General features: G+C 46.6%; 1 non-coding gene across 1 annotated transcript; it reads left to right on the top strand.

The window, feature by feature from the left end:
- The first annotated feature begins 1,719 nt into the window (after window positions 1-1,719).
- LOC136490419 (small nucleolar RNA R71) lies at window positions 1,720-1,828 on the top strand. Its single transcript, XR_010767710.1, has one exon. It is a non-coding gene; the product is annotated as a small nucleolar RNA R71 (small nucleolar RNA).
- The last annotated feature ends 14,294 nt before the right edge of the window (window positions 1,829-16,122 follow it).

Genomic DNA, 16,122 nt, shown 5'->3' with positions numbered 1-16,122 from the left:
TGGTAGTGTTGTGGAACGGTCTTCTAAGGATGATGGGCATATCATCTTCTTCTCCACCCATGTCTAGAACCATGAAGTTGGTAGGGGCATATTGGTCATGTATTCTTACCATGACATCTTTTGCTATTCCCTTCAGAAATTAGATTGTTTGGTCCATCATCTGCAATTGCATATATGTAGGGAACAAAGGTTTATTACCAAATAAATATTCATACGTTACCCTTGGACATTATGTTAACACCTGACCCAATGTGGCAAAAGGTCTTGTGGAAAATTTTTTGTCCAATGGTACACTCGATCATGGGTACACTAGGATCATCCTTCTTAGCAAGGAATGGTGAAGCGAGGAGGTGGTCGTACTCTGATCTAAGTGTGTTGATCATGTTAACTGATTCCTCTGGTGACTGCCTGACCTTGTTCTTCCTCCTTCTCTGGTTATTCTTCTTCTTGGTCACTGTTGTCTCTTAGAGCGGGTATGGTGTCTGCGGATGTCCAGGAGATTGTAGGATGCAGTTGTTGAAAGAAAACTTCTCATTTTTATCCTTGATTATGAAATAAATCTTAGCACTATCCGCGTAGATGATGGTTTTTGCGGTACTTAGGATAGGTCGGCCCAAAATAATGGGTGTCCTTACATCTCCACATATTTCCAAAACCACAAAGTCTACGAGAACATATGATTGTCCCACTCAAACAATGGTGTCTTTAAGAACTCCCTTGAGGTAGCAGAGTGACTGATCTGTAAGCTACAAACGTATATTTGTGTATAACAAAGTATCTCCATTAATTTTATCATAGATTACCTTAGGCATGATGTTGACACTTGCTCTGAAGTCACATATAGCTTCTTGGGAAATGTGCGGTCCAATGGTGATGGGGATGATAGGTCTTCCTAAATCACTCTTCTTTTCTAGCAAGGTATAGTCTATCCACCTTCTCCTCGATGGCTGTATACAGTAGTATGCTACATTGTGAATATCGATAAGATTTGTAATTTCTAGATCTTCCGGTTGCCCTGGAATCTTACCTTTGTTGGCCTAAGGAACAATAGCTGCCAGCTGAGCTATTTGTGATTCTATCATTTTATTTAAGTTATGCTGGTTCTTAATGGTAGAAGCAAAGCTATCCATTCTATTATTTATGTTCTCTAGAATTTTATCATTGGTAGCTACCTTTCTAGATAATCCCTCCATAAGTTTGGATTGGCTAGCAATTAATTCTCTCAAGGGTGGTTGATTGAAATTATTAGAATTATTACCTTGATAATTACCTTGGTAGTTCGGTCTTTGTTGCTGATTCCATCCTTGATTCTATTGAGGACTAAAGTAGTTGTTGTTGATGAAATTCACATCCTCATGAATTTCAGGGCAGTTGCTCCTAGAATGCCTAGTGTTTCTACAGTCTTCACATGTCATGCGGGAATCATGAATGTGCATGACTTCTTGCTTCTCATTGGCTCAATTTTTGAGCTTCTTCATCAGTAGATACATCTTGGCAGATAGCATGTCTACCTCCTTGAGTTGATCTATACCTCCACCTCTCTTGTGGGTCTGGAGACACTCTTCATTCCAACCTTGGTTGGAGGCCATCTTCTCCACAAGAGCTGTTGCAGCAGAAATTGTGAGTGACAGGAATGCACCTCTAGCCGCAACATCCATAGTCTCACGGGTACTGTTGGTCAACCCATGGTAGAAAGTCTGCATGAGTAGCCAATTCTCCATCCCATGATGGGGACATTCTGATATGTAATCTTGAAAGCATTCCCATGTCATAGGGATAGATTCATCATGTTGTTGCTGAAAGCTTGAGATTCTTCCACGCAGAGCATTGTTCTTACCTATGGGAAAGAACTTTGCTAGGAAGGTAGTGGAGCAGTTATCACATGTAGTGTTTCTATCTTGGTTGGCATAGAACCACTGCTTTCCCTTCCCAAGAGTGAGAATGGGAAGAGGCAAAGTAATATGGCATCTTGGGTTACTCCTTTGATGGTGAAAGTGCTTTAGATCTCTAGGAAGTGTTGGAGATGTGCACTCGCATCTTCATGTGCCTTTCCACAAAACTGGCTTGCTTGCACCATGTTGATGAGGGTTGGCTTGAGCTCAAATCCATTATATCCGACATTGATTGTTGGTCCAGTATGGATGTTGGCTATAGTTGGAGTAGAGAATTCATGGAGAGTCTTGTTAGCCATGGCTTCAAATTTTGGTGTTAAGCTTCGCCTTATCTGGTTGTCTTCCGATTTTAAAGTTAGGACTTTCTTGAGTTTATCTCTAGTCCTCCTAATAAATGCTTTTGGATCTTCAACGTAGTTTGTCAGAAGGTCAAAACCGGCCATACAATACCCTGCATAAGATACAAAAGTAGACAAAACAAGGGTAATCCTGCTTGAGCAGGGGTAAATGGTTTATCTCGATCACATCAATAAGTATAAGTTTATTAATACTTCTTTTGCCTAGCTACCTTCCCCGACAACGGCGCTAGAAATGCTTGTTGGTATTTATTAACTTGTCACTTGTTTTAAGTAGCCACCTATTATATGCCTAGATCTCTTAGCATTACTTGTACTAGGTTCTCATCCCTAATGACGGTGCCAAAGATGCTTGTCGGTTTTACCTAGCATTACTACAAGAGTGATACTAAGTAGTTCTTATCATTTCATGTGACTAGAAAGAATATACAGACATGAAAAGGAAATCTACAAGCGCACAGATAATATACCATTGTAGCATTTCACCCGAGAGTATTCTAGGTATCGTTATTTATATTTTTACAGCAGGAAAGCTCTAGCATGGATATGTATTGATAACTTATACTATTGATAGAGAAGTAAACCATAACCAATATTCTACTCATAACAGGGGTAAGTCATAGGATAAGATATATATATATATATGAGAAGTATTGATCAATGATAATGATAAATCACTCAGAGTACTCCTTTTATGGTATTAGCATGGTCAGGTAGAGTATTTGAGGAATAATTCCTAAGTCATTCTTAATTACAAGTCAAAGCATACATTGATTAGTGCAATTATACCTAGTAGTCATTGCTAAGATCATCGTCATATCTACACAAGGGATATTACTAAGGAAGATTAAGAACAAAGCTTGTCTTCCTTCATAACTGCATCCTACATGCACCTACATTCAGGGAGAGGACTACAAAGGACTCAACGGGAGTGTCATGTCTGCGATCTACCACATGACCCAGAATATAGGGTGTATCCATAGGTAAACAATGCATAAGCACCATGCTTACATAATGTCGACCACCCACCCATGGATCCTTAGAGTTAGCGCTATTTAAACTCATGCATGAACATGATGATAATCCAACTATACTAAGCATATAATCAAAGTAGACGACGAACATGATAATGAAGAACATAAATGAGATGAATATTAATATTGACATAATAATTGTAGCAAGCATATAAAAGTAATGGAGATACAAAAGAGAGGGGGTACAAAGATTATACCAAACCACACTCTTGACACGATCAGGAATCCAAGCAAAGCCTGCTTGCCTCCTTCTAGACCTAGCCTAACTAGCTATGCCCTAGAATATGGTGGAGCTCTGAGGATGATTAGGGTTTCTGTCTTCTCAAATGACCTATCTATCTTGGGGGGGGGGTGGCTGGGTCCGGTATATATAGGTTGGAGCATCCAACGTGAGCCCTTTGATCAAACTGACTTAAAGGATGGCGTAGATGCAACTTAAGAGGCGGTGGAGAATCGACATTGCAATGCAGAAGCTGATAGTGGGCCCCAGGGGCCAGGTGGCCTGTAGGTGGGGCCGGCCAGCCCTACCTAGAAGCCACTTAGGCTCCGCCTCGGTGCGGAGTCCTCTCGAGTCTTCTAGAGTCTTTTGGTGTCCATTTCTATGTTGTTTTCCGATAGTTTGTAACCGGTCATACACTATCCTGTTTTCATCCACAATAGGAGAAAACAAGCAAAGTTAGCATGCATAAACAATGGCTACCTGTTGATGGTCACTAACATCAACATAACCTGTATTAATACTGAATTCCATCACCAAACATAGGTATAGGGGTTTAAACTAATAAATTCCATAAGTTTTGGTGAATATGTGTTTTCAGTAGGGGTTATCTAGAAAACCGTCAAGGGGGACCTATTCATCAAAGGAAATTATAGAATTCCGCTGCAAAACCGACATGGGAAGACACTAGAGCACTCCAGAAGGCAAATCACCAAAGCAGAGACTGAGGCGCTGCTAGGTGGGGCTGGGCGGCCCCTTGGCCCACCTGTCAGCCTCCGCATTGCTAAGTCCGTTCCCCACCGCCTCCTAGGTTGCATCTACGCCGTCCTTTAAGTCAGTTTGATCCAATGGCTCAAGTTAGACTCTCCGAGCTATAATTGCCAGCCCCTGCTCCATCCCTCAACAGATCCTAAAACCCTAATTCATATTCTCCTCATGAGGATCAGAGCCAGCTATCAAGAGAAGATTAGCCCTCTATAGGATTTAGTCTTATAATTATAAATAGTGAGATAAAGAGTGAGGGAAGAGTTTGGAGGAGATGCTGGCCTATCGGTGCTCTCTCTACGGCTTGTACCTTGGCAAAATCAAGTTCTACTTGAGCTTGCTTTTGAGATTTCTCTGGTAATAAACTTCTGATTCAAGTAAGTATTTTGTTCATTAGGATCACAACTCTCTTTTGAGTGCTTTTTTCATGTTCTAGAGGGAGTAGAGTATTAATCATAAGTGTAAGCATGGTGCTTAGACTTAGGTTAATCATGGATGCACCCTGCATTTCGGATCGGTGGTAGCTTGTGAGGGTGACTCTTATAGCCTCATTGAATCCTTTGTCGTTATTCTAGCTCAGTCAACACAACCCTCACTCTCCATGCACCCAAGACACACGTAGCACGCTCACACACCACCAAGTCTGGCACCCATAGCCAAAACATTCCTAGGGGGTTCACCACCAGCATCACATCCCCGACATAATGCGAGGTGGAGTTAATAATAAGTATAGTGGTGTAATATGCAAGCAAGCAGGCAAGTAAGCATATATAAGCGAGCGAATGCACAAAGCAGGGTGACATGGTAGAGTGGGTTGCATCAGGGTAATAATGGCTCAGGTAGTAGCATGCATCAAAGTACTAGCAAAGGAATAATTATAAAGCGCTAGCAGTTCTAGATATTATGCAATGTCTAATAGGATTTTCTAAAAGAGGGTGCTGCCATGACACCTATGATGTCGAGGTAGTAGTGGTACAAATCTTCGTTAGTTGATGTAGTCGATCAGCAAGGTCTCCGCTTCCCAGGGTTCTGTTGTCAATCACGTTCTCCTTTTCCATCGGGTTCCGATTCAACGTTGTCCTCGTGGCAATTACCTCCAAAACACACTCAAGGCATGAGAACAAACAATATTCTAAAAAGGCGACAAGACCCAGAAGGGACACAAAGAGGAAATGACTTGGCCCTCTCGGCTGATGTCCATTCCATGGGCCAAAGAAACACGAGTGGTGGTATGCTGAGCACAAGCTTAAGTCATGGCCAAGCTAGTATGGCTTTACGATAAACGGTTTAAGCCAGAGCTTATCCAGAGCAAACACCACGGCTCACGATCTTTCGATCCGATATCATTGAATTGACGGGGATTGGAAGTCGGGCCCCAAGAAAGAAGAACGACGGGGTTCGGCTCTTATAGTCTTATCCCATAAGTCACTTTTTGGATACAAGAAGCAGACAAGAATGATTAACACTATTGTAACTTGGCTCCAACGTACTTCGGCTCGCTCGCTATGGTAGAAAGTGGTAGCGCAAAGAGATTGGACATCAATGATTTCCCCTCGATCCACATGACACAATAACATCGGGAGCCAAGAAGAGAGTCACTCAACACGGCAAAAGATGCGGGGGTTAGCTAGGCACATCCATGTCATGTTCTCAAACACATCTTTGGGAAAGATGGTTTTAGACAGTCGATCGGGTCGACACGCACGGGTCTGAGGTACGACATAGACCATAGCTTTGCTAACCCAAAGGGAATAGTCCGGTCTTTGATCCAATCGTCATGGGCAAGACGGAATCGAACAAAGCGGGCTAACGGTGCAAGAAAAGCAAGAACAACAAGGGATATGGTCTACTTCTTCCAACACTCGTGTCACGACGAAAGACGGGGCATTGGAAGGAAGTGACAAACACCAAGTGCGCAAACCACTCGTAGGGTACCCGACTTAGGTGCACTGGCACTAAGACATCTCTCTAATTCATAGCGGTGCGGTTGTCACCGCGGGAATCAAAGAAATGCGATGGTCATACAAGGTACAAGCATACGGGGGTTTGAGCACGAAGAGGCAAGTAAAAGCAAAAGAGTGGTGTAGCTCCATGGTCATGGCGAGGCGAACTTGCGGCCATGAGCTTAACCTGCATGAGTTGACATCCGTCTTCTACAATGATCATATCCCGACTCGTCCACTAAGTTAGGCCACAAAGGGCTCATTGTGTGTGGGTGATATCCGCACCAATGTTCAGTCCACAATGGCCAGGTCCTAGGGCCAAATCGGATTACTAATAATTGTAGTATATCGGAGACAACTACAAGTGAGGATGCGAGTTACGCTCGCCATTACGGCCATAGTGGGGCGAACCCACTACCGAAATGGTCGAACAAGGTACGATCCCTCGACCGGCTTGAAGGCACGGTCCTTAGGCAAACAAACATATCATAAGAACAAGAATCCCGACAACCCAACATAAGAGCCAGGACACGACCACACGAATGGAGTAGCACATCTCCGTAGAAACGAGGGAACCTGCATAAGGGCATGGCATATGTGGATTTAGATAGGCATAGATCGTGAATGATAGGTGGGTCCCGCTGACATCAGCATGGCGTCATCTACGTCATTAGCTAATGATAGGTGGGACCGGGGCTCTTGGGTCACTGTCATGTGGGTCCGGTCAACGGTCGATGCTGACCGGTCAACGGATATCTGATTTGGGTCCCGACTAGGCCTTGGCGGGCCTAGATAGGGCTGGATTTGGGCCGAGCCGGCCCGGACACGTGTCGCACGGGGAGGCCATCCACGTGGCTCATCTGGGCTCCATACGGGCTCGGTTCCAGGCTGTGGGCGTGAGCGTGGCTCACGGTAGACCAACATGCGCTGGTCCATGGACCTAAGGCAGGGTCCATGGTGGACCAAGTCCACTTCTTTGTTTCTCTTTCCTAGCTCATGGTAGAATGGGTTCGCAATGCCATGATAGGTTCCTCCTTTCCCCTTCTCTGTTCTCCCACGGCAGGGCTCTCGCCGACGGTGAGCTCGCGCGCCAGCGCAAGGCGGCGACGCCGCAAGGCTGAAGATGGGTTCTATGGGTTCGCGGGATCGTAGCGAGGGCGTTGGTGGACTAAGGACGAGGCCAAGGGTTCCGGTGGCCAGTGCGTGCGAAGCAGTGGCACAGGACGATGGTGACAGGCGATACAGCTATGGCGGCAGGGCAGTTGTGGGCTCCAGAGAAGCTATGGGGAGGCTCGACAGCATCCCGGCATGTGCGACCGAGGGCAGGAAGGTGGCAGCAGGGCACCAGCATGGCCATCATTGACAGCAGTGGCATGGTGGCGCTGGTGGATGATGGCGAGGTGGTCGCAGCTCCGTTCAGGGCAAGGAGAGGTTCCTTTCATTCGATTGGGGTCCGCTGGTAATCGAAGGACTCACCGACGTCAACCAAATGGCGCGGCAGAGTCCGCACCATGGCGAGGACACATGGCAAAACTCCAGCGGCTGTGCGGCTATGGTCAGCAGGGCAAGGCGAGGGCTTCCTCCCCATCTGGTGAGTCGGCAGGGTGCACTAGGTCACGGTGAAGCTCGACGGTGCATCCTCGCGACACGAGGTGGCTGGAGATGGCCAGAACAGCTGCGGCAGAGCAGCGGCATGGAGCGTGCGGTGGTCCGGTGAGGCAGACACGACCAGCGTTCCTGGGGTTAGGGGGTGGCTTTCCACGTTCTACGGTAGGGCGGACTTGGATCCGGTGGCCTTGCTACCTCTACAGGGGCTAGACGGCCAGAACGAGACGGCGCCGTGGGTGGCTCCAGCCACGACGACCATGTGTGGGTAGGACATGGTGGCGGCTATGTTCCCGGGTGCCATCAGCCTGGCAAGGCAGGGCCTTGGCCGTGTACGTAGGTGCGTGTGTGCGCAGGCACCACGGTGGCGCGTGCGAGAGCGCGGCCACGTGTGTCCCCTACGGCGGTTCCCTAGACCTTAATGGAGAATGCACCGAAATGACGGACAAGGCTGATGGTCAGGCAAGTAGGCAACTAGGGAAGGCAAGGGTCTGGGCTTTTGTGTGTTTGCGCATGGGTGCGCTGTGCCTGTGCGACTGAGGTGTGAGACCGCTGCGGCCATGGCAGTGGCGGGCGGATGACCGTGAAGTGTATGGCTAGTGCGACAGGTGGCAAGGCACTAGGTGCCGGTGGCTAGCTGTGCGTGTGTCTCAGTGAACAGCTACAACCATGGGTGGCCAACGGCGGCAGAGATGTCGCACTATGCATGTGGCAAATAGAGCCAGCGTCGAAGGCCAGAACAGGCTTAGGATGACTAACTCGGCTAAAGTAACGAGCTTGGGCGCTTGAGGCTCATCGTTGGGCTCGTGGGAGGCAGATCAGATCGCCCGGTGTAGGTTGGGCTCTTGGTGCAGGCAGATCGTGTGGTGGTGGCTCAGATCAGGGCTCTCCCATCCATGAGGTCATCAGAGTCATGGTGCCAAGGGCGCAGTGCGGGTCGTGGTGACATTAAGGCTGCTGGAACGTGGCCGCGATGGTGTAGGTGGTCGTGGCTCGCTCTGGTAAAGGGAGATGGCCGTGTCAGCATCCTTGGGGAGAGCCCGAGTGGCAACGCAGTGGGAGCTGTGCTCAGCTACCTCCTAGTGCGAGACATCGCGTGGCGTGGCATCGGATCTCGGGCACCGCGGTTGGGGGCTCCATGGTGAGGTGGCTCTGGGAGGTCATTCCTGCACCAAAGGCGCTAGGTTTAGCGATGCGAAGGCCTGTTAGTGATGATGGCAGCTAAAGGCAGGACCTTGGGTAAGAGGAGGCTCACCGTCCGCTTGTGAAGGCCATGATGGAGACGTGGTGGATGGCGGCTCGACGTGGTGTCGACGCCGGGGCTTGACGCGGAACCGTGGCTGTGAGGTCTCCGTGCGACGTGGCTTGGTGAGGCCGTGGAGTTTCTGTGGTCACACGGCTCGATGACACGTCCGGCGTTGCAGGCTTGATGGCAAGGTCGCTCGGTGATTGTGCTCGCAGCGCGGTGGCAAAGAACGGCGGGGCTCGGTGTAGACCCAGAGCTCTGTGGCGGTGCCATGGCCTCAAGGCGTCCCGGCCATGGCATCCTTGGATGGGGGAGAAGGCAGAGAGGAAGGAGGGGCTCTGTGGCGGCGGACAGGATGGAGATGGCGAGGGAGAGGGCTTGGTCTGGCTCTTATAGGCGGTCCGTTAGGGTTCGCGAGGGCAGGGAGCTTCCAGGGGACGAGGGTGATCATCGGGGTCGCGTGCTCATGGACATGCAGCCACCATCCGTGGGACGGGTAGGGGTAGGTGAGGAGGTCGGGAAGCTGCTGGAGGGCCCCAGAGGGGTCACGGCGCTGGTCTAGGTGCGGTCAAGGCACTCGTCCGCAATTTGCGGCATGGGTTCCGATGACGTGGGTGCAAGGGGTGTCTAAGGCGTGGCCATTTGGCTGGCGAGCTGCTCCGCTTCGAACGGAAAAGGAGGTAACAGGGCAGGTAAAAGAAAGATGATAACGGCGAGGCTGATGGTCGAGCGACGAAAGGGAACAGCGTCCTCAGCTTCCTCTTTTCTCCACTTGAGGCTGACGCGTGGGTCCTGGAGACGAGAGCCGTACAGGAGCATGCACGTGAAGGGAAGAGCAGCGGCAGCTCCTTCGTGCGCGTGCTGCATATGCGAGACACAGGGAAGGAAGCTTGGCTGTGTGCTGCTGCTTGCGCTAGGCCGGTTGTTCTTACCAGGCTAGGCCAAGATAGAGGATGGGAGTCGGGCTCGGCTGCCTGCTGGTCAAGATAGGCAGGAAGTCAATGAGCCAATGAAAGCCACCAACGGTGATGCATGCAGCTCTCCAACCCAAAAACCCTAAACCAAATAAGGAACTCCGGCAAGCTCCTACAAGCAATTCTATATGAGTGCAACAATTTATTTATAAATTGTCCTTAGTTTGACCTAGCAACTACATGCTTCACACATTGGCTCAAAATTTTTAAAAAGTTCGTATTTTTGGCTTCTCCAAAAACCCAGTTTGTTACAGTAAGTCTAGCTGAGTACCTTCTCGTACTTAGGGTTTATTTCCCATTGTTGTAGATGGCACTATTTATCATGGTTATTGCAAGAGTTGCTTCTATCCCGTTGTGGATGAGGAGTAAGCCCTGGGCAGGCTTCTTTATTAATTCCTCTACATGCTTTTGTGGACTGTGATCATATGTTGGCACTGTATCAAACTATGTTGGCAAATGCTACTTTCAAACTTAATTTGCTTCCGCTTTTGTTTATCAAACTTGGTTTGTAATAACTTTGTTTCATACTCTAATGATGGAAATGTATATGTGAACTTTGTGTAATATGTGACATGTATGTTGAATCATGTACGATCTTGGTTGTTGTAAATTGTTTATCGAGACCTGTCGTGGTACTCGACGGACTACCGGGTTTATATGGGTTCAAGTATGATAGTGCGACCGCTTGCGGGCTGCCATTGTACTTGTACTCTTATAAATTGGTTGGTTCTGCGACAGCTGACATCAGAGCAAGCTTCAACGTTAATTGTCACATGTTTATTTAAAACAAAAGTTTTTGTTTTCCAAAACCCTTTCTAGCAACTAATAGCTAATTGAAATCTAAAGTGTGCCAGTGATCACTTTCCTTATGCCCAAGTTAAGGACTATTAGGTGGCTATTTAAGTACTAACTTGGGGGTTTTAAATTTCGTCGTCCATACGGCGTGCTATTGTATGGATGCCATTCACTTTGAATGGTAATGTATGGATCAAATGCCTCTACGCCAAGGTAAGTTGATGAGTGGCATGACCGCAGGATGTGAGCGTGTAGTCGGGGAGAGTTAGCTTTGGTACGACTATGTATGCATGCTTGCATGTGTATGTGGTGCATATTTAATTGTGGGTATAAACTGTTATCGGGTAGCTTTGATACAGAAGTATATGTATGGGTATACATAAATGGAAGTATTTAGATTTACATTCTACATATTTAATTATGGGATGGGCTGAAATGAAACTTTTATGCAGGTACACTAACAACGAAACGTGTAGCTCGACTAGTTACGCTGTATATGAGAGAACATATGTATGCCACCGTATATGTCGTTAGAAATAATTTTTCCTAAGTTTGTGAGGACGTACGAAACGAGCATGCATCATGATAATTATCATTAAAATAATTACATTGTTCCTTCCCTTATAAATTTCTTACTCGGTTATGTAACTCTTATCCATTATGGCCTTATCTCACACAAAGTTGTACATGTTGATGGTACAGATGGAAGCACCAGTTGGATGTGAGAATTTCCTGATGGTTTTTGGAACGCCTACTCTACTGTGGAGAGTTTTGCACTTTGCGGGGTACCATGAACCGCCCCTTTATCATTGGAATGAAGAGTACTTGGAGGGGCAGCCATGGTACAAGGTGCGGCTAACTATACCAGCCCGCACCCAAGCACCCTTCTGGTAGGAGTGGAAGGTGGAATCAAAAGGGAAAACTCCTTGGGAGGCTGCCCAAGTAGTGGCCTTTGAGGTTTTGAGTCAAATCTGCCAACAGCATGGGGATGCACTTACCGACAGTGCCGCGGGTATGTTTCCTTGGGTGGATCCGTCCACAGCAATATGGGAACAACGCAATCAAAATGCATTGATCCAAGATCAGGATGAGCGGGAAAATAGCTCTAGTCCCGCTATAAGTGCCATGTTTGCAGTGATGAAGATGTTTTGTACACGCCTGGACACCAGGGATTTCTGGCAGGAATCATACACCACTTGCATGGACAAGCTCATGAGAGCTGAAGCCACACAACATAAGCTCAAGAAGTGTGTGCACAAGCAAAAGAAAGCCGCAAGTAAAGCCCAATGGGAATCTGACCAAGCCTATGCAGCTTTGGTCACTCTCCATGCCCAAATGGAGCAAGTGGATCAACAGAGAGCAGTAGCCCAAGAAGAAAGGGCTAATGATCAAGCATTGCTTGCAGGACTACGGGAGCAGTTGGAGGCCACCCGTGCTGAGGTGTCCACAGCTAGACGCCAGCGAGATGTAGCAGAGAACCGTGTCACTGTAGTAAGGATAGAACAAGATAGGCACCGCGACATGAGTAATGTGTAGGACCGTGCCGAAAGGGGCTTACGTCAGCAGCTCGCATAGGCTCAACTTCAAGTGATGAACCTTCAGCATGAAGTGCACTATTTGAACAACCAGCTGAACCCAATCCTTGATGGGGAAGAAGATTGTCCAAATATGGAGGAAGATGAGGACGAGGAAGAGGAAGAGGTGGAGCCTAAGGAAGGAGATGATCCTATCTCTGACCTTGATAGTGATCATGATGAGGATTAGATCGCTTAGGACTTAGTAGAAGTGCTTAATGTATCATCGCTGTTTATATAATGGACATGTAGTTTGAATTTGGTGTTGGTGATTGGACTATCATGTAATATTGTTATTTGCATGACTATCGCACATTTGGTTAAACGCTAATGCAAATTCTAGTTGATTTATCAGTGATCATGATTTGAATATTAACGTGCTATGAGTCTGATAAGTGATCAAATTGATGGTGTCATGTTGCGAGAATGAATTATTATGCCTCTGTTTTTATTGTATGAATTTGAGATTGTCTCCAGTAATTTTAGTTTGGCATGATTATAAATTCATCTGCAATCTTTTGACATCAACCAATAATCGCTTATTGTTGCAACTTCACAGATGACTCGCACCTATGCAGGAGCTAGTAGCAGCCATGATGGCAACAACGGTGACTTACCACCACTGCCACCGCCGTCTACTTAGGAGTTCTTTGCCCAATTCTTGGGAAGCCAAAGGATAATGGAGGAAGCTCTGCGCCTCATCGCGCAGAACACAGCTCGTGCCCACCCACAGCAACAAGGGCTCAAGCCTAATCAGCACAGTACCTTCAAGGCATTTCTAGATACAAAGCCTCCTATCTTCAAGGTGGTAGAGGAACCAAGGCAGATGAGTGGCTCAACACCATTGAGCAGAAGTTTCGTCTGCTAAGAGTCACCGAGCACCTGAAGGCTGAGTATGCGTCCCATCAGTTGTAGGGACCAGCAGGGATCTGGTGGACACATTTCTTGTCCTCTCTACCTGCTAATGCACAAGTAACATGGGAGCAGCTCAAGTTGGCTTTTCGGGGGCATCACATTCCTCTAGGCCTAATGCGCATGAAGGCGACTGAATTTAGGAGGCTCATCCAAGGGACAAAGACCCTCATAGAATATATGCACACATTCAATAACCTATCCAGGTATGCTCTAGGTTTTGTGGATACCGAGGAGAAGAAGATAGAGAGCTTCAAGCGGGGTCTGGGCACAAAACTGATGAAGACCATGGCAAATTCCAAGTGCACCACCTATAACGAGTTTATTAGTGATGCTCTGACCCAGGAAAATCATAACAACATGCATGCAACAGCTAAGGGTCGCAAGAGGGCATTTGAGGCTGGTGCCTCTAGATCTTCATAGTCTAGAGCTCCTATCATAGCTAGGCCACAGTTCCGCCCGCCTATACCTAAGTTCAGGCCTCCACCACCAAAAGCTCATAACAACAGGCCTCAAAAAGCATTCCGTAAGGCATTCACTATTGCCTTACCTAAAGGAAATGGCGGTCACGGAAGCTCCACAGGACCTACGAGTAATCAACCCTGTTTTAACTACAATCAAGTGGGTCATTGGGCCAAGGAATGCCCCCACCCAAAGAAGAATGCCAATCAGAATCAGAACAATCAGAGGTAGGCGAACTCAAAGGCACGTCCGGGATACGTGCACTATACTAATGTTGAGGAAGTGCCCGCTGGAGAAGTTGTCACAGCTGGTATGTTTCTTATCAACAAGCATCCTGCTATTATTTTATTTGATTCGGGAGCTTCTCATTCATTTATGAGCCAAGCATTTGTATCTAGACATGATCAGAAAATAATTGAAGTAAGCAAGGGTGGTTATAATATAAGTTCAGCGGGGGCTACTATTTCTACAAATAAGATAGTCAGAAATGTGCTCATCTCTATCCAAGAGAGGGAGTATACCACGGATTTGATAGTATTACCTGGGTTATCTATAAGTGTAATCTTAGGCATGAAATGGATGAGCGACCATGGTGTTCTCATTGACACTAGCACCCGTACTATTATGTTGAGAGAACCCAAGGGAGGGAATGCTTTTCTAGTACCACTCTCCCGAAATTTTGAACTCCAACACTTAGCTTGTGCTATCCAAACCACTACCCTTTGTGATATCCTCATGGTTTATGAGTTTCTAGATGTATTTCTAGAGGAGTTACTAGGTTTACCACCTGATAGGGATGTGGAATTTAAGATTGAGTTAGTGCTAGGTATGACACCTATATCAAGAAGGCCCTATAGAATGCCACCAAATGAGTTAGCAGAACTTAAGATTTAGTTACAGGATCTATTGGACAAGGGTCTCATTCAACCTAGTTCATCTCCGTGGGGATGTCTAGCATTATTTGTGAAAAAGAAGGACAAGTCCCTGAGAATGTGTGTAGATTACAGACCACTCAATGCTGTGACCATCAAGAACAAGTACCCGTTGCCCTGCATCAACATCTTGTTCGATCAGTTGGCGAAGGCAAAGGTATTCTCCAAGATTGACTTGAGATTAGGCTATCATCAGATAAAGATTAGGCCAGAGGATGTACCTAAGACTGCTTTCTCCACTAGGTACGGCTTATATGAGTATTTGGTTATGTCTTTCGGACTAACGAATGCTCCTGCCTACTTCATGTACCTGATGAATTTGGTATTCATGCCCGAGCTTGACAAGTTCGTGGTCATGTTTATCAATGATATATTGATTTATTCAGAAAATGAGGCAGACCATGTAGAGCATCTAAGGATTGTTCTATCCAGATTGAGGGAGCATAAGCTATATGCAAAATTTAGCAAGTGTGAATTTTGGTTGAGCAAAGTACCTTTCTTAGGTCATATCTTATCAAGAGATGGAATCTTTGTAGACCCATCAAAAGTACAAGAGGTCATGGATTGGAAGGCCCCGACTTCGGTTCATGAAGTTCGGAGTTTTCTAGGGTTAGCAGGATATTATCGTCATTTCATTCTAGATTTCTCCAAAATAGCTAAGCCCATGACTAGGCTACTTCAGAAAGACGAAAAGTTCAATTGGACACTAGAATGTGAAGCAACTTTTCACACCCTTAGGACTCTATTTGTTGACACAAAAATGTGACGCACTGTGCCTCACACACAGCAAGCCGGAAAGCGTGGCTTCAATCGGGTTCCCGGGTGCTTCGTGATCCGAAAGCGTGCCAGTCAGTTTGACCTGGAAGAACTAACAAGGGATAAAACAGTTAAATGCCAGACCGGAACATGTCAGGCGAGACCAGACAGTTCCATATATACGGCCCTGAAGCCACTTACAACGACATACAGCTATAGGAAGCTGTCTGTCAACAAGTTCATAAACCATTCGGCTAATCGTAAGATGAACACACGTAAAGATCCGATTGCCAAATGCATGTGTATGGGAAAACATGTTTGAACAAGTGAAATTAATTATGAATTAATGCATAACCAAGCTCAGCAACTCAGCCGAGTTGGGATCCATGAAGAAGGAACGTGTAAATAAACACGATTAAACTAATCTAAAACCTGCATCTGCCGCACGACACCTAGTTCCGTCAAAGTTTAAACGTAATCATCATACATGAACCCACAACATGTAACAATCTAGATTAAAATAATTCAGCCATTATGAGCATGTTATCTATTTGCAGAGGTAATATGACATGTAATGATCATTGAAGCACGAATAAAGTCACAGGAGAGGGCCGAATAATATCAATCTAAATTGGGCAGAAAGTGTGTTACAAATATAT

The sequence above is a fragment of the Miscanthus floridulus genome, chromosome 10 (assembly GCF_019320115.1).
Source record: "Miscanthus floridulus cultivar M001 chromosome 10, ASM1932011v1, whole genome shotgun sequence".
NCBI classification, from domain to species: Eukaryota; Viridiplantae; Streptophyta; class Magnoliopsida; order Poales; family Poaceae; genus Miscanthus; species Miscanthus floridulus.
Note: the sequence above shows the minus strand (reverse complement) of the source record. Positions and strands in the feature narration are given on the sequence as shown.